The sequence below is a fragment of the Crinia signifera genome, chromosome 6 (genome assembly GCF_055691185.1).
Source record: "Crinia signifera chromosome 6, ASM5569118v1, whole genome shotgun sequence".
NCBI classification, from domain to species: domain Eukaryota; kingdom Metazoa; phylum Chordata; class Amphibia; order Anura; family Myobatrachidae; genus Crinia; species Crinia signifera.
Genome location: NC_139222.1, coordinates 259,536,306 through 259,556,558, shown reverse-complemented (window position 1 = coordinate 259,556,558; position 20,253 = coordinate 259,536,306). Strand labels below are relative to the sequence as shown.

The window sequence follows — 20,253 nt, the reverse complement described above, 5'->3', positions numbered from 1 at the left end:
CGCACTAATGTACGCCGCCAAACTGAGGATCTTCCTAAACGATACCCACTATGTTTTTTCTACACCTGACGACGCCCGAGAATTCCTCAAAGAAAAATTCTCCTCTGAATCATCTGACATCTCGGATCACCCTGAATGGCATTCTGTTGTCACTTTATTAATATAAATTTTTATTAAGAGTTTTGTTCCATTTTATATGGAAGGGGAAAAGGGTACAGAATAGAGGGGGGGGGGTACAATCCAACATACAGCAGTTTATATAAATGCAGATAGAAGTGCCATTACATACATAAAGTACACTGAGGGTATAGATAAGAGCAATACAATACCAAGAATTGGTTGGTGATAGAGTGGAGTAGGCTAAATGGGTTTTGCGATGCATTAAGCCATGTCAAATATTAGTGTTGCCCCTTCTGGGGTGGCAACATAATCTCGCCAACAGGACCAAGTCACTAGGGGAGAAGATGTTTTAGATGAGGAGGTTAAGCCCATAGTTTCCATTTGGAACGAATGGTGTAGTTTCCTGATAATTTTACTAAGAGGAGGGGGAGATGTTTATTTCCATTTTTGGGCTAATGCTGCCCGTGTAGCTATGAACAAATGGCCTAAGACATAGTATTTGATCTGTGGGAGATCAGGAGGGTACAAATGCAATAACGCCGGGAGGGGGGACCTCTCGATCGAAGTCCCGATGACTTTGGAAGCAAGATTAAAAACCGCCCCCCCATAGTTGTCTTATTTTCGGGCAGGCCCAGAAAATGTGATAAGTATCACCAATCTCACCACAATTTCTCCAGCACACATCGGAAGTTGAGGGCCAGATTCTATGGAGTTTGGCAGGGGTGAAATATAGATCGTGTAGGAGTTTGAAATGCATTTCGAGATGTTTATTACATTTAGATATTTTATGTGATGCAAGATAAATTCTTTCCCATTGGTGTTGGGAGAAGGAACACTCCAGGGCATCTTCCCATTTGATTTGAGTAGTGGATTTATTCACTAAGGTGTCAGCCTGGCTCTCTGAATACCAAAAGCTTATTGATCCTTTTGAGTTACCGAGGGCTAATTTTGATAGAATTCTAGGGGGGTAGTAGGATTGGTCCTGATGATCTCACCAAACTCTTTAGCCAGTGGCAATCCGGCCATAAGTGAAGAGTTCTTTATCTGGTAGGGAAAAGTGATCCTGAAGGGAGCTAAAAGGAGTTATGGAAACACCATCTATCAAAGCTGCGATGGAATCAATGCTGCAAGTTATCCAGGTAGAGAGGTTCATATTAGGTAATAATATAGATAAAGCATGTACAGAGAGGACACTCTGTTGTCACTTGATAAACACACTCCTTTCAAGATATTCATCTGGAGCGCATAATCTATGATACACTATATTATCCTTGAAATCTCTACCCTCCAATGGAACAGTTTACTTCTGATGTTCTGTATCCTCATGATGAAGCTCAGTATACATGAGTGCTCTCACAGTTATACCCCAGTGTTCAGAAATGACTTGTTATACCTTATCTTACATAATCTAGTCTATATCGTTCTATGTTTTAATAGAGTTGTCATACAGTCTTCTCTGTTTTCATCATATGCAATACTTGTTTTGTTATAAGAAAACCCTCCTCTCCTTACTTAATCCGCTGAGGGGGAGCCATACCCTGTGTTAACTCGCCCCTCTCTTGCCCTCAATGTCCACTCACTTTAATTCCTAATATGGTTAATGGTGCAATGCTAGCACTTGAGACCCTAACGTTTTCACATCATTCATAATGATATGGTTGTTTAATAGTTCATTTTTTACAGTAATACTGTATATTCTTCACACCCGGATTGTCAATTATTGTTCTGATATATTTAGTATGTTGAGCATACTACCTTCTTTAAGTTATATATGTTCCATGTCTTGTGCTGTTTTGTCCCTCCCCCACTTCCCTCTTGTTTCTCTCCCCCCAGTCCAGATTCAAGCCGCCATTCAATCTCAGTACTCCTCCGCCAACCCCTCCCCCCCTCTTCCAATCTAATCTTATATTTAGACGCCGAAAAGGCCTTTGATTTAGTACTATGGCCACACCTATATTATACCATGTTTAAATTTGGACTTCCTGTTCGATTTATCACTTTCCTTCAAACACTTTACACCTCCTCCTCAAAAATAGACTGTAATGGATTCCTATCCCTTCCCGATAACCAGAGGAATGAGACAAGGGTGCCCACTTTCTCCCCTCCTGTTTGCGATCGCCCTAGAGCCCCTCGCCATAGCATTAAGATTTTACTGGAGTCATGGTTAGCAGATTGGAACTCAAATTAGCACTTTTCGCAGATGACATGATTTTGCTGGTCTCCAACCCCCTTACCTATTATTCCAATAATCATGGATATCATCTCCTCTTTTGGACCTATATCAGGATATAAAGTCAATATCAATAAGTCTGAGATTCTCCCTAACTCCCCCCTTCCCCCTAATCATACATCGCACCCAACTCTATCCCAATTTAAATTGCTACAATTACACATTAAATATCTTGGAGTACTGATTCCCAAAAACCCATATAGCCTATACAAGACCAATTTTGCGCCCTTACTAGCTTCCATTAAAACACAATTGGATGGATGGAACAAACTCCACATATCATTATTAGGAAGAGCAGCAGTTTTAAAGTCCATTGTTTTCCCAAAAATACTATATCATTTACTTCTCCCCTGTATAATCCCTAAGACGGATATACTAACAATTAACAGCCTCCTGTCTAAATTCTTTCGGTGTGGTAAGAGATCTCGTATGTCACTCACTAAATTAATGCTAGATAATTCTGAAGGCGGCCTACGTATTCCAAATATCCAGCTTTACTCCTGGTCCGCCCACTTCTGTATTATTTCAGATTGGCTAACTGATTCCTCTGTTTACGCTAACACCGAACTTGAGATGGAGATCTTTGCTCCTTTCTCCCTGAGCGCCTTATTGCACACCCTGAAAAGACTTATCCCACCTCACATAAAAGAACATGTCCAATTCTGCGGTAGCTATGATGCTTGGTTACATCTCAATAAACATCTTCATAGAGAGCATTCCATCACTCCATACCTCCACATCTGGGGTAACCCACTATTCCCCCAATCACTGTATAACCCTCACTACCAATCTTGGAAACAAAAGCTTAGACTTAACCACAAAAATCTTTGCTCTCGGTGGAACTATACTACCCTTCTCCACTTTAAGTACCACATACAACCTTCCCAACAATCAGTTCTTTATGTACCTCCAAGTTAGACACTTCGTAGCCTCGAAAATACCCACTCTACTCTCCGCACATGACACTGACCCACTTTTACCTCTCTTCGTGCTGTTTCACAAACACAAAATCAGAATTAAATTTCTATACCATATACTTATCACTCGCCCTAACGCTCCCCCACTTTCAACGTTAGCTCAAGCCTGGAATAACGACATCCCAGACATTACCAACTCACATATATTATTCAGAGCATTCCCCATCACAATGAAGCTAATCTTATTTACAAGAAGTCCATTTCAAAACTGTCCACAGATTGTATATAGCTCCTGCTCAAAGCAAACACATGTCCCCCAATGCGACGGGCCTTTGCCCGAAATGTGGCATGAGAGATGCTAAATTTTTCCACTGATGTTGGACCTGCTCTAAAATTCTGGAGTAAAATAATAATTTTTGTTAATGATATGTATCATACTAAATTTCCTTTTGATCCCCAAGTGTGTCTATGCTTACGATTTGACAACTGGATATCTTCCTTTAAATGTCCTCAACATATTCCCCTGCTTACTGTGATATTCACATTGGCGAAAAAACTTATCCCAACGCACTGGATTGCCTCTGCCTCTCCGACGTTGACTGAACTACGCTCTAGAATGTTTCAGCTTCTGCTTTTTGACAAACGCACGATTTTTCTCACCAATTCCGCATCATCCTCCTCCTTCATGAAGAAATGGCACCCCTTCATACTTACACTGGGGGACTCCCAGAAATCTACAGCCCTAAACCTACTCTCCAAAGATGAAGATCATCGTAGGTCTTAACCCCATCGAGATGTTGTATTTGTCCATTACTACTGCATTTCCCATTCATCATCCCATGGTTCATACCAAGACCTCAGTGCCTCTGAATCGATATCTTTACCCCTCTGACCAATGACCGCTAGTCTAGACTGATGTACACTGGCCTCTCCTTTTCTGCCCCCTCCCTACCTTTTTTTTTCCATTGTCTCATGTCATGTTTCCCTCTATGTAAATACCGCACCCCTCGTATTTGTTATATGCTTTTACTAAAACATAACCATCTAAATCCACTGTGCTATATAAGTATGCCTAGGTATGACGGATGGATACCCATGGAGAATACCTAGAAATAAGTATTATCGATTTACTCACTGTCATGATGTATGTTATCTGTCTTGCTTAAAGCCTAGACATGGTTACTTGATTACTAGTTAACCCACCTGAAGTGGGCCTGTTTTTGTAGAACTAATTTTTGCCGACACTTAAGCTGTCTACACACACTGTACGCTTATAGCTGGCAATATGGTCGCTGAGTGACCATATTGCAAGCGATTGGAGTGTGCACCAGCGATTAATCGCCGGGTGTGCGCTCCCGTTTTCAGCCCCTGAATGGTCGCTGGTCGGAGGAGCATGCTCCTCCGACCATCGACTTCCCCTGCCTCTTCTCCCGGCAGTGTGACATTTTCATCTGCAACCATCTTTGGTCGCAGATGAAAATGGGACACTGAGCAATATTATTACTGAGCAATATTATTGCCAGCGACATATTGCCCCGTGTGTACGCACCTTTAGTCACGTTTATATTGAAACCAATAAAAACTTTGAAACTAAAAAAAAATTTAATTGGGGATAAATACGTTTCAGGGATAATTGGATACCCTCCTAAAACATGTCAAAAGTCACTAGATGGGAAAAATAATAAAAATATTTTATTAGTCAGTGAAATGTCTTGATTCGGAACGGACATCAATACATCTTTAAAATATAGCAAAGATTTACACCTGAATCATACTGAACTGTATAGAACAATCTCGAGTCGTTGAAAGTATGCATTTTCTCTTGATAGCCATAAGGCTTCATGGTGTTCGGCCTTTGCACCTGCCTAGTTTCACATAGTGCAGTATTTTCTTTCAAGTGAATTTTTCATTGTAATTCGTCCTTCTCGGTCAGTGGGAATGATCAGTTATGGCCATGTATTCAAGTGCATTGTTGGCGTAAAGTGAGAGCTTGAGATTTAGGTACGTTACAATCACTTTCCTGCTCAACATCCCAGGAAAGAGAATGCACTGGAGCGTTAAGGGCTTTACCATAATCCAGGGACGTCTCAGCTGCCAGCTGAGGATCTATTCCTACATTTCCCCTGACCCCCTTGGGAAGGGGGGTCAAAACCGTGCTTGACAAGCCACCGATTGTTCTTACTGATTGATTATGATAACAGTAGGACAAGAAGTGTGTAAATCTCCATGTTTGTCATTAGTTATGTACCCCTGACCAGCGGTGGTAAGGGGTTCTTGATTTAATGGTGAGCATTAAAATAATCTTGTGTTTGGGATCCAAAATGGAGTGAGTCCCTGTTGAATTGTGGGTAATATTTGTTTATATGTTCGATTCGTACATTTCCTAGCACCGCCATTTATAATGATTGTCATTGAAATTTTACCTTGTACTCTTAAAAGTAAACCACGGCACTTTCTAACTGGAGTTTTGTGGGAAAAATTGATAAATGACAGAAAAGTACATTATATATCGTTTAACATCTTAAAGATCTTTTTACAATATTACAATATTTTGTAATATTGACACTTCTCGTGTGATTCCGAAAATTTGTGAAATCGAATTGCATGAAAAGTGTCTCATTGCATGTTCTTCCAATTGTGATACATCGTATGCAAAAGTACCACATACGATTCATTTTAGGCGATTCTGCAGCTGAGTGAGTTGGCGGGGTATCGCACGCAGGTATGGTATAAGTCGCCGATAGTTGGGATTCAGACTGCCGTTTCTCCAACATCGCAACGCCAACAGGCAGGAGGCTGACGGGGGCGAGCATATTGAAACTCCTTGCGGGCTCACTTCGCTCGCCATGCTATGGGATTGCTTGCCACCTATTCTATTCTCCCTCTATGACGGTCGTGGACCCCCACGAGGGAAAATTGCCCATGTAAGTGGGTATTCTGACTGTCAGGCTCCTGACTGTCGGGATTCTGATGTCGGAGAAACGACTGTCAGAATCCCAGTTGTTGGTCACTCATCCGGCACCCATTGCACGCGAGGTACCACATGCGATATTTTGCAGTAGTGGATGTGGGCCTCACGCACCTCAAGTGACTGGAAGGATGGAAATAAGTTACTGTTAATTATCTGTCAAGGAATTGTCAAAAAAAAACTGCATATTAAAAATTTCCAACTCAGCGATCCCAATACTTTAAATTTTTTTGTTTAGAATTGGGGAATGGAGGATTTCCAACATTATTAATTTCCCTGATCTTACATGGGGAGAACTGAGAATTGACCAATACTCCCCTAATGTATGCGTCCCCTAAGGCGCATTACCCCATAGTGTACAGTTCCCGGGACACACATCCCCCCCCCCCCCCCCGTTAGAGTAATGAGCTGGTCAGTTAAACTTTAATGTGTAACCCGGAATGCTCCTTTAAAGGTTTCCAAATACCCTCAGTGTTTAATAATGACACCATCTGTGTAAATATCATGTGCAGTAAACCCTGTCAATGGACTTTCTGAGGTAAATTGAGTAGGTGAAAGCAACCATTGAATGTGTGTTAGTCCTGGGATGACACGTAGCACAAGTGTACATACCCTTCGCACTGTGTCCAACATTTCATGTACGAATTACATGAAATTCTCTTGTGTCCGTAACAAAACTGAGATCTGTAAAAATCCGATAGTGCTATACATGATATCCCCACACATTACTCATCCTCGCGTGGGGTTTGGGACACTGGTGGAAACATGGATGCTAATATAATATTACTCACAGACATCAGCATTTCTCTATGGGGACAGAGATATGTAGGAATTTGTCAGGTTCTGAATGTCTTGGCATAGATGTTGTAATCAAGTTTTTCATATGCTGGGCACCATGCCGGACGAGGAACCTCCGGTGCCTCCCGAGTGGGCTGAAGCTCCTTCATTTCTACGTGTGCTCATGTTCAAACTGTGACCCTCCAGCTGATGGAGTCCCATCATGCCTTGCCACAGTTTTGCTGCTAGGGAATGCTAAAACTTTGGCAAGGCATGCTGGGATGTGTAGTTTCACAACAGCTGGAGGGGCCACTGTTTGGACATGCCTGACCTAGGCCAACCCCAGTTATCTCTTTGCCAGGGCAATGTCTGATACTCTGTCTCCCAGAAGGCATCTCCTATGCCATGCGCAGCGATGTTGGTGATATTTAATGGGACATATTGTTCCTACTATAAATAAAGTGAACTTCTATCAAATACAACAGAACTGTGCTGTATACTGGATCTATGCTGTAGATTTGCTTTACCATTGGCTCTCACAGTACTGTAGGTTATGTTCACATCTAATTGACACACTTATGTTACACAAGTTGTACACAAATTGTGCAGGTCATTGACTCTAGCGTCTATTCATCTCCTATGTGACAACACACTACACACACAAAAAAAAGGGGGGGCTATGCAATCTGCCGCCACTCTTTCCGACATGGGAAATAGCGGCGGCTCCCTATTTAATGCTGTGTTTAGCCACAGCATTGAAGCGGAATCACGGCAGAACGGGCCCGACTTTAGAAGCTGTGGGGCCCGTTCTGCCGATAACAGCCCATGGATTGTCGTGATCCCAATTAAAGATGGTATCATTAACATTCTAAAAACCAAAGTATTTAAAGCGTCCATATTTTGTACTGGTCCTTTTTCGGAGTCCATAGTAAATAATCCGAGTTTTGTTGTCTATTCGAGATCAGTTTTGTAGAATAGATAATATAGGTGTATATAATTATCCTACTATAGAATGTCATGAGCAAGGCCCTCCGACTACGCCAAGTTACTGGACTCTAAATATTTGGATATTGATGCCTTTTTCTTATCACTTTTTAACCCTTTTGACTGTCAGCGCCTCTGAGAGATGTGCAAAATATCCGCTAAAAATCCCAGCGTTGCTCACATTTGTTATATAAACTCAAAAAAAAAAAAAAAATGTTGTGTGTAAAAGATTATATTTCCTATTTAAGGATTACAAGTCATTACGATAAATAAAAATGTGTCTGCTTGGCAGTTTTCACACCTAGTTTTGACAAATTAACTTGGCACTTAAAGGGTTAAATATCCGTTTTTTACGTAGAAAATGTCTTTTTCCCATAACTTCATTTTTCCTTCGTTCATTTTTGGTAAATACTCATGTGGGGATGCTGCTAGCGAGTAGCTGAACAATGCTCAAAGGATATAAATGCTAAGGCTGTGTGCCCATTTGCTGAACACGTACGAGCGCCAAAGCAATATTTTATCGAAGGGTATAAGGACTCCATAACTTATAGCCACCCTTCTGGGCAGAAAGGAGTTAAAAGTGGCAGAAAGCCACAAAGACCTCTGGCATAAGCGATAAATTCCCAGGGCTCTACTCAAGGAGTCATCCGTCAGGTCAGGCCTGGCTGCCCTCATAGCTGCTCACCCTTGTGATGAATTTTGCCTTTCCATGTTAGTTGTGGCCCTGGAGCCAGAGAGGCAGGACTCAGCCGTGACAAAGTGCTGCCAACTCACTCCCAGGGTTTACTGCAACAACTGAGATCAGGTGCGGGATATGGGGACGTCTGCTAGTAGCCCATACAAATGAGAATGGGAACTGGCTGTAATTGCCAGAATATCAGTGATAAGTTTCCTCACAACTTGTTGACTTAATACTTTCCCTGTTGGTTCTAACATCACAGCAGGACAAATGGAAGCGGTCATCTATTAGAATGAACTTAGGTCTACAGTCATTAGGTCGACCCCACTAGGTCGACTGGCAGGAAGGTCGACCTGACTTAAGGTCGACATGGGCCAAGGTCGACATGACTTAAGGTCGAATTTGCATAAAGGTCTACATGAGGAAGGTCGACTGGTCATTAGGTCGACATGGGTTTTTCACTGTTTTTTGAGCCGACATGTGCCGACAGGCAGTATTTTATGCCCTACCATCCACTAGGGCGTGGTGGGAGAATAAAATAGTGTGCCGAGCGCAGCGAGGCACCGTGCCCGAAGCATCGCGAGCGATGTGAGGGTCCGATTCTCATTGCCAACGGTGTCCATGTCGACTGTGTCGACATTCGGATCAAAAAACATTGAAAAACCCATGTCGACCTTATGACCAGCCGACCTTCCTCATGTCGACCTTTATGCAAATTCGACTTTAAGTCATGTCGACCTTGGCCCATGTCGACCTTAAGTCAGGTCGACCTTCCTGCCAGTTGACCTAGTGGGGTCGACCTAATGACTGTAGACCTAAGTTCATTCTGACAGATGTACCGCTTCCGGACAAATACAGGTTGAGTATCCCTTATCCTAAATGCTCGGGACCAGAACCATTTTGGATAATGGATTATTCTGTATTTCAGAATATTTTTTTATATTTCAGTGAGGTATCTTGCATTTATGTATAAACATATCAAACACACGAAATGCTCACAAATATATATTATATACATATATTATTTGTACATAAAACAAGGTTTGTGTATTATCTCAGGCACTGAATTTGAATTCCAAGCAATCGTTTTCTTGCACTTATTTCAGGGTTGCCGACCCTCCCGGATTTTCCGGGAGTCTCCCGAAAATCGGGTCCCCCCTCCCGGCCCCCGGAAGGGTGGGCAACCCTCCCGGATTCAGGGGGCACCCCCGCTGTCCCCCCGGATCGCGGCATTAACATGCCGCAATCCTCGGGTCTCAGAGGAGCGGGCAGAGCTAAAATGACACTCACGTCATTTTAGCCCCACCCCCTCCACGGAGATCCGTAAATTTACTGGTTTACCATCATGGGGCGGGGCTTAGTGATGTCATGCTTAAGCCCCGCCCCCTGAACGGCTGCTGAAACTCTCCTCTCCGGGCTTCTCCCGGAGAGGAGAATAACAGTCGGCAACCCTGACTTATTTATTGCTAGTTACATATCATGTCCCCAGTAGTGCTGTTACAGATGTCACCAGTAGTGTCAGTTATGTATCATGTCCCCAGTAGTGTCAGTTATGTATCATGTCCCCATTAGTGCCAGTCATTCATGTCCCCAGGTAGTGCCAGTCATTCATGTTCCCAGGTAGTGCCAGTCATTCATGTTCCCAGGTAGTGCCAGTCACACGTCCTGTCCCCAGATAGTGCCAGTCACATGTCCTGTCCCCAGGTAGTGCCAGTCACATGTCCTGTCCCCAGGTAGTGCCAGTCACATGTCCTGTCCCCAGGTAGTGCCAGTCACATGTCCTGTCCCCAGGTAGTGCCAGTCACATGTCCTGTCCCCAGGTAGTGCCAGTCACATGTCCTGTCCCCAGGTAGTGCCAGTCACATGTCCTGTCCCCAGGTAGTGCCAGTCACATGTCCTGTCCCCAGGTAGTGCCAGTCACATGTCCTGTCCCCAGGTAGTGCCAGTCACATGTCCTGTCCCCAGGTAGTGCCAGTCACATGTCCTGTCCCCAGGTAGTGCCAGTCACATGTCCTGTCCCCAGGTAGTGCCAGTCACATGTCCTGTCCCCAGGTAGTGCCAGTCACACGTCCTGTCCCCAGGTAGTGCCAGTCACACGTCCTGTCCCCAGGTAGTGCCAGTCACACGTCCTGTCCCCAGGTAGTGCCAGTCACACGTCCTGTCCCCAGGTAGTGCCAGTCACACGTCCTGTCCCCAGGTAGTGCCAGTCACACGTCCTGTCCCCAGGTAGTGCCAGTCACATGTCCTGTCCCCAGGTAGTGCCAGTTACATATCCTGTCCCCAGTACATTTTTAGCAACAACAAAAAAGTACATTCTAGCATAGGAGATTTTTTGGAAAGGTTGAACTGTAATTATCTGCACAATGGGTCTGATGCAGTTTTCAATGCTCCCTCGTTGGGTGCATTGAGCTACGTGTGGATATTCGCCCGCTTGCAGCGTTATATGCATGTTTGATGGTGGAACACCTCTGTCCGTACGATTAGTTTCATAGCTTTCATCCTCCTCAGTGCTCACTTGCATTAGCCCTGCTCCTGTTGTAGAGATCCAGCTGTGACCCTTCAGCTAAATCTGAGAGAGTATCAGTAGCGCACACTCTGCTTCTGAGCATAAACACTCCAGAAACATCAGAAAGACGACTCGCATTTAGCCGAATTGTCTCTCCCTGTAGTCTATCTTACTAAATCCTGTCTCTCCTTTACTTCTGCTGGTTGTAATATGGGAGGGTGGGGTACAACAGGTGCAGGCTTCGCCCTGGGCGCGCTAATGTCCATCAGCTTCCTTGAGGATAATTTTTCCAGTATCTGATCGACATATGGTCGACAGCAAAAGGTCAACATGAAGAGGGGGTTTGGGCAGGTTACTTTTTTCAAACTTTTTTTTGCAACCATTAATACCCTATCAAATTCTACCCAAGTGCTTGAACTGATGGTATAGCAGGGCACTAATGTTCCCTGGGCAGACCAGTTTGAAAGGGCCCTTCTACAAGAAGAAAAGTGGACCATTGACTGGTGGAGACATCACTAGACTTCCCCATCCCCCGGTGGTTTGCATGATAGGGCAGGTAAGCAATAAGGAAATGCCAAAACCACGATATAACCTATATTGTATAACATGTAGAAGGGGCTGTGGTTTATAAATCTTATTTGTCTTTAGAATACCCAGATAGAGATACATGGTGCTGGTAGAGTGTGGCTTCAGTCCGAACGTGTAGTATTTACAGACTCCAGACCGATACAGGAGGGGATAGAGCAGGACACCCCACTGTCTCTTCACTGTCTGGTGTTTAATAGGGAACTGAACCTGTTAGCAAGATAACATACATCCGCTAAACTCAGCACATCTATGACAACGAGTGAATGAGTGACTGTGCAGGAACAAGCCATGGGAACGTCTTCTAAGTCAGTTGTGCTGAATGCTTTCTTCAGCACCGATTTCTCCAGGGACTCAATGGTGGCACACGATTATTCCTCCAACAAGGGCCGTAGTACGAGCAGAAGGGTCATTGTTGCCGTAATCCTGCTATAAAATACTAATATAGACCAGTTGGTCCAATTGCACAGCGGGGTGTTTAATCAAATGTAGTATTACTATGGGTACAAATTTCACAACCAAATTTCCGTTTCTTGTGGGATACTGATGGCTGACAGATGATATCTAGGTCGAGAGGGTCAAAAGTTCGGCACAAGCAAAATGGCGGCATGGAAAAGGTTAATATGCAATTTTTGGATTTCTTTCTTGGTTTGTGGATTTTTTTTTTTTTCGTACTTTCCCATCCACTTTGACTCTGGGAACAGTAAAGTGGCCAGAAGGATGGCGAGCCATGCGATTTAGTAATGTGGCGGCCACATGCTCAGGTGCAGACATTTTCACAAAGAAAAGTGACAAACCCATGTTCAAATTTTCCGTGTCAACCTTTTGTCATTTGACCTTACGGTCTACAAAATCTGGTTAGTAATGCCCACATGTGTGTGGTTTGGTCTGCAAATGTAAGATGATGATTCGGTTCGGATTTTAATGGAGATGGGAAGTCCACAACTGACAGAGCTTCGAAACCATTGTGCACTGTGGGTTGGCACATTTCGCAGCTGGTTCCCAGATCTTTTAAGATCCAAGTAGCCCATCTGATCGGCTTTCTTCAGACATTTTAAAGGAGACAATAGAGTTATTGCTACCTTAACCTCAGGAGCCAGAGATTTGTGGCACCTGCTTAGGCAAAATGCAGCTAAGGTATGCCCCTAATTACTGCAAGGAACTAGACCGATGCACCTACTCCAGTAGGTAGGTGGATATCTTGTAGGAGCTGGAATGTTGGTGCAACAGCGTGCAGTGTTGATGATGACTAATGGACTTCCAATTGGCCAATGTGCCGAATGCGGTCATTTGGTCTACAGCATGATGGTCGACAGTCATTAGGTCGACATGGTTCTAGGTCGAAAGGTCGTTAGTTTGACATGTCATTAGTTCGACAGTGAAAAGGTGGACATGGGGTTTTTTTTACTGTTTTTTTTTTGAGCCGACGTGCCGACATGCGGTATTTCATGCCCTACCATCCACTAGGGCGTGGTGGGAGAATAAAATAGTGTGCCCAACGCATAGTGAGCAGATGCGGTGCACTTTAAACTGTGTCCATGTCAACTTGTGTTGACATTCAGTGAAAACCCCCATGTTGACCTTTTGAGTGTCGACCTAGACATTGTCGAACGAATGACCTGTCGTACTAATGACCTTTTGACCTTTTCCCATGTCGACCATCATGCTGTAAAGCAAATGATCCCAACCCCAATGTGCACAGACTCCTCCATGGACAGTAGCCTTGGGGCTATATGTTCTAGCAAGACCCTGTTACTTAATAGCATTTCCATTTAGGTCTGTACAAGAAATTTTGTGTTAATATATGATGACGTGGTACATGCAATTCTTCTATATCTATCTATGTGTGTGTGTATATGTCGAGTCTCGCGTATCCGTAGATCTTATCTGAAATATTCCAAAAACCATGTTTGTTTTTTTTTGAATATTTCAGATTGATTTTTTTTTCCCTGCCCCTTTTTACATACTTACCAAGTCCTCCGATGTATAGGCGGCCTTCAGGATCTTCTTCAGCGGCCCCAGGAGTCACCGGCGCAGCCATGAACTCGCGCAATGCATTCCTGGGACCGCTGAAGAGGATCCTGAAGGCCACTGTGGACGTTGTGCGATCATCAAGGCACCACCAGGGGACCGGGTAAGTAAATATTCCTTATCCAAAGTTCTCGTAGTCCATAGCATTTCGGATAAGAGATACCTCTATCTAGTCCTCACCTCTGAGGTGAAGTACCACCACTGACCACTAGAGGCCACTTGAGGGGCCAAATTACTCCTTTGTATGTTAAAAGTTGTCTTATTAGAAAGTGAAAGCATTTTTTGCCAGGACACTGATCTGTGTCAAACTTGCTGGACATGGAGAAGAGTGAGCTGTGAAGACAGAGAGTGGAGGAAGTAGTAAATAGGGACTGGGGGTGAAGAGTTTGAGGGCTAAAAACTGTCACAGCTCTGTCACGGCCGAAGATTCTGATGAGGTCGTGTGGTGCTCAGGGACTGAGGAGGAGGCAGTAGTAGGGTTAAAACGAGCAGGTTTAATAAAGGCTGTCATACAGGACTCAAATACTTCTTTGAGAACAACTGTAATAGGAATCAAAGTAAATGGCAAACGATAAATGTCCAGAAGACAATGAGGATGAATGTCCAGAAGACAATGAGGATGAATGTCCAGAAGACAATGATGAAGAAAATCCTGATGAAGAGATGAAAAGATGGTGGCAAATAGAGGATCCGGAACTGGAAGAAGATGGGAGGTGACTGCGGCTGGAGGTAGCTGAAGAGGAGGTCTTTGGGGAATCCAGGAGGAAGCACCCAAGGGTACCAGAGAGAAGCTGGCGACCAGCGTGACTGGAAAGGAGCACTGGATCTGAAGCCAAAGCGAGCTGACGGACACAGCTGGGATAGCAAGGACACAATGAGTCAGGAGCCTTCCAGGAAGTGCACGGCACAGAAGACTCTTTGCACTGACACTGAGTTACCTGGGCAGATCCTCTATATGCATAGAAGGCGGCTGCCATTGGCTATCACAGTGAAACAGGTGTGCAGCTCTGACCTGGCCCAATCCCCTGTTTGCCCTTAAGCAAGATGGCGGCGCTGGTCTCAAGGCACCCATAGCCTAGAGTGAGACCACGCTGCAGACTTCCATGCTGCCCTCCAACACTGCCGGACCTTTGCCTGCCGCCTCACCTGACATGGAGGCCGACACACGCCAGCCGACTGCGGACACGGACGGGTGAGTACAGGACCCGCCGTGTACCGCCGCGGCGGCGCGTGACAGTACCCCCCCCTTTTCGGGTAACCTCAGGACATTTGCGCTTCTTGTGAGGATTCTTCTGAAAAAAGCGCTTAACGAGACTTGGGGCATGTAAATCAGCTTGATCCACCCAGGAGTTCTCCTCCGGTCCGAAACCAGCCCACTCCACCAGAAATTGATGTCGAGAGTTGCGATAACGAGAGTCTATGATTCGTCTGACCTCAAACTCAGCATCCTTCTCGGTATTGACCTTTGAGGGTCGGGGTACTTTCTTTTGGAAGATGCTTAATTTCAATGGTTTGAGAAGAGATATATGAAAAGAATTAGATACCTTCATAGAAGATGGAAGCTGCAATCTGTAGGACACCGGGTTGATGACTTGGGTGATGGGGAATGGACCAATAAAACGAGGGGCAAGTTTCATCGAGGGTACGCGAAGTCGAAGATTGCGGGTAGACAGCCACACTCGATCCCCTACTTTAAATGGTGGAACTGCCTTTCTTCGCTTATCAGCTGCTTTCTTATATCTGGCAGAAGCTTGAAGAAGAGCTTTGTGAACTTCAGCCCATATCTTTTTGAAACGATGAAGAGACATGGAAGCTGCCGGAACCTCCGGAGACGGCAAACTTGAGAAATCAGGGGACCGTGGATGTTTGCCGTAGACTGTGAAGAAGGGTGTAGTACCTGAAGAGGAGTGATAAGAGTTGTTGTGTGCATACTCCGCCCAGGGTAATAGATCCTTCCATTCATCTTGAGAGGAGGACACAAAAAGTCGAATAAATGTCTCTAGGTCTTGGTTGACACGTTCGGTTTGCCCGTTAGTCTGAGGATGGAAGGCGGTGGAGAATTTTAATTTCACCTGAACGGCAGTACACAGAGCTCTCCAGAACTTGGCGACAAACTGCACACCCCTATCGGATATGATCTCTTTGGGCAACCCATGAAGCCTGAAGATGGTGGATATGAAGAGTTGGGCTAGTACTGGAGCCGAAGGTAATGATTTTAGGGGCACGAAGTGGGCCATTTTGGAAAATCGGTCGACTATCACCCAGATAACAGTGTAACCGCTAGAGGAGGGTAATTCAGAAATGAAGTCCATCGACAGATGAGTCCATGGTTCCGTTGGGATGGACAGTGGTAGCAAAGCCCCAGCTGGGGGAGTCCGAGACGTCTTGTGTTGGGCGCACTTGACACATGAAGATACAAAGTGTTTTACATCCTGTCGAATGGTTGGCCACCAATATGATCGTAGGAGAAATTGTAAAGTTTTTTGTACCCCGGAATGTCCAGCAAAGCGGGAGGCGTGGCCCCACGTCAACAGCTTCTTGCGTAAATTGGGCGGCACAAAGGACTTGCCTGCAGGTGGTGTAGGGTGAGGAGAGACATGAGCAAAAACGACAGGGTTCAGGATGGACTGTTTAAGTGGTTCAGAATCTGAGCTGGGATTGAAGGACCGAGACAAGGCATCAGCTTTATTGTTTAAAACACCTGGACGATACTTGATTTGGAAATTGAAGCGTTCGAAGAACATAGCCCAACGAGCCTGGCGTGAAGTGAGACATTGTGCTTGTCTTAAGAAAGAAAGATTTTTGTGGTCGGAAAAAACTGTGATCTGGTGACGAGCCCCCTCTAACAGATACCGCCACTCCTCGAAGGCTAACTTAACAGCGAGCAGCTCCTGTTCTCCAATAGGGTAGTTCTTTTCTGCCGGGAGAAATTTCTTGGAAAAGTATGCGCAAGGGTGAAGCTCTGCATCCTCTCCTTTTTGCGAAAGAACTGCTCCTACTCCGTCAGAAGAGGCGTCAACCTCCAGGATGAAGGGTCGGTTCACATCAGGTTGAAGAAGAATTGGAGCGGTGATAAACGCCTGTTTCAGTAGTTGGAAAGCCTTGGTAGCTGCGGACGGCCATTGGGCAGGATTGGCCCCTTTTTGGGTAAGAGCCGTCAGAGGTGCTGCTATGGAGGAGAAATTGCGGATGAAGCGGCGGTAGTAGTTGGAAAAGCCGAGGAATCTTTGCAAACCTTTGAGAGTGGTTGGGGGTGTCCAATCTTGAATAGCGCGGACTTTTTCAGGATCCATCTCCAGCCCAGTACTTGAAAGAATATGACCCAGGAAGGGAATTGACGAGACTTCGAAGGCACACTTTTCGAGCTTACAGAAAAGCTGATTCTGGCGAAGACGGCTTAACACCTCCCGAACGGTGTGCCGGTGAGTGCTGAGATTGGACGAGAAGATGAGGATGTCATCTAAATAGACAACAATGGAAATATATAACAAGTCCCGAAAGATGTCATTCACGAATTGCTGGAAAACAGCTGGAGCATTACACAGACCAAACGGCATAACGAGGTATTCATAATGTCCATCTCGGGTATTGAAGGCCGTTTTCCATTCGTCCCCCTGGCGGATACGGATCAGGTTGTATGCTCCCCTCAAGTCTAGTTTGGTGAAGACCGTGGCCCCCTTAACTCGGTCGAACAATTCAGTGATGAGGGGCAGCGGATAGCGATTTTTAACGGTGATGTCATTCAACCCCCGATAATCGATACACGGTCTCAGGCTGCCATCTTTCTTCTTGACGAAGAAGAAGCCTGCTCCTGCCGGAGAGGTGGATGGCCGGATAAATCCCTTCTCCAGATTCTCCTGGATGTATGCCGACATGGCCTCGGTCTCAGGCAACGATAAAGGGTACGTTCTTCCCCGTGGTGGTGTCTTGCCTGGAATGAGATCAATGGGACAATCCCATGGCCGGTGGGGCGGCAATGTATCGGCACCTCCTTTACTAAAGACATCTGAAAAAGACGAGTATGGTGCGGGTATGGTGGAGGCAGGAAGCTGGGGAGAAAATGCTTGAGGTTTGCTCAGAAGAATAGGAATAACAGGAGATAAGCAAGAAGAAAAGCAGTCCTTACTCCAGGCCTTAATCTCCATAGTTAGCCAGTCGACATGGGGGTTATGCTTGGTAAGCCACGGCATCCCTAGGACTACAGGGTGAGAGGACTGAGGGAGAACCAAAAACTCTAACTTCTCTTGGTGCAGGGCTCCAACTTGAAGATGGATCGGTACCGTCTGTGAGGTGACATGGCCACTGGAGATGTGGCTGCCATCGACGGCTGTCAGGACCAGAGGTTGTTCCAGTGGTTGGAGAGGTATGGAGAGTTGTGCAGCCATGTCGGCCGAGATGAAGTTCCCAGCCGCACCTGAGTCCAGTAGAGCTTGCATGGACGTTTGTCCCCGAGGAGTACTCAGGGTGACTGAGATGGTAGAGTCTATGGTGGAGGGAGCAGGCGATAACACTCCTAATCTAGCCTCCCTCGTGGAGATTAGGAGCGGTCGTTTCCCGGACGAAGAGGACAAGAGATCAGAAGATGAGAAGATGAAGCGCAGTACATACAGAGATTATCTCTGCGACGTCGGTTCTTTTCTTCGGGAGAGAGACGGGACCGATTTATTTGCATTGGTTCTTCTGTGGCAGAAGGAGTAGATGATCCAATCTTTACAGGAGAAGTAACCACAGAAGAAGAACGAGGTCGAAAACGTTCAGAACGAGTCCTTTCCAGTTGTCGCTCGTGAAGCCGCAGATCAACTTTATTGCACAAGGAGATTAGCGCTGTCAGAGTGGAAGGGGTGTCACGGGTAGCTAGTTCGTCCTTGAGACGGCTGGAAAGACCATTCCAGAACGCGGCGACGAGAGCCTCTTCATTCCACTCCAACTCCGATGCTAGTGTCTGGAACTGCACCACATATTGGCCCACCGATCTGCTACCTTGTCGAATTCTCAGAATCTCTGCAGCGGCTGATGACACTCGACCTGGTTCGTCAAAGATTCGTCGGAAGGAGGCAATGAAATCATCGTAGTTGTTTAGTAGAGGATCTGCTCTCTCCCACAGAGGCGAAACCCACTCTAGGGCAGATCCCGAGAGGAGGGAGACAATGTAGGCTACACGCGCCTTGTCAGTTGGAAAGTTGGAGGCTTGGAGAGTGAAGTGCACATCGCACTGATTCAAAAACCCGCGACATCCTTTAGGAGACCCATCGTACTTGCTGGGGGTCGGCAAATGTAACTGAGGGGGAATAATGGACCCGACTGGTGGCGTGGCGGAAACTCCTCCCGAGGATACTGAAGATGTTGCTGTAGCCGCTGGAGGGGTGGTTTGTGAGGAAGTCAGTGATTGTAAAAATTGCGCCACTTGCCGCTGTGAAGACTCCACTTTTTCCAGGCGGCCCATAATGCCTTGCAATACGTTTGCCAGAGATCCCTGATTTTCACCCGACTCCATCGGGTCAGTGCAAACTGTCACGGCCGAAGATTCTGATGAGGTCGTGTGGTGCTCAGGGACTGAGGAGGAGGCAGTAGTAGGGTTAAAACGAGCAGGTTTAATAAAGGCTGTCATACAGGACTCAAATACTTCTTTGAGAACAACTGTAATAGGAATCAAAGTAAATGGCAAACGATAAATGTCCAGAAGACAATGAGGATGAATGTCCAGAAGACAATGAGGATGAATGTCCAGAAGACAATGATGAAGAAAATCCTGATGAAGAGATGAAAAGATGGTGGCAAATAGAGGATCCGGAACTGGAAGAAGATGGGAGGTGACTGCGGCTGGAGGTAGCTGAAGAGGAGGTCTTTGGGGAATCCAGGAGGAAGCACCCAAGGGTACCAGAGAGAAGCTGGCGACCAGCGTGACTGGAAAGGAGCACTGGATCTGAAGCCAAAGCGAGCTGACGGACACAGCTGGGATAGCAAGGACACAATGAGTCAGGAGCCTTCCAGGAAGTGCACGGCACAGAAGACTCTTTGCACTGACACTGAGTTACCTGGGCAGATCCTCTATATGCATAGAAGGCGGCTGCCATTGGCTATCACAGTGAAACAGGTGTGCAGCTCTGACCTGGCCCAATCCCCTGTTTGCCCTTAAGCAAGATGGCGGCGCTGGTCTCAAGGCACCCATAGCCTAGAGTGAGACCACGCTGCAGACTTCCATGCTGCCCTCCAACACTGCCGGACCTTTGCCTGCCGCCTCACCTGACATGGAGGCCGACACACGCCAGCCGACTGCGGACACGGACGGGTGAGTACAGGACCCGCCGTGTACCGCCGCGGCGGCGCGTGACACAGCTCAAAGTGAAAGTACATTTTAGAAGCCATCATTTTTACGGGCTTTTAACCCCTTCATGACAGAGCCAGTTTTTGCCTTCCTGACAGAGCCCTTTTTTTCAAATCTGGCATGTATCACTT

General features: G+C 45.9%; 1 protein-coding gene across 2 annotated transcripts in view; it reads left to right on the top strand.

Annotated features, from left to right (window-relative positions):
- INPP5A (inositol polyphosphate-5-phosphatase A) overlaps nt 1-20,253 on the top strand; it is a 394,465-nt gene that overhangs the window by 349,923 nt on the left and 24,289 nt on the right. The gene's annotated exons all lie outside the window — the stretch shown is intronic.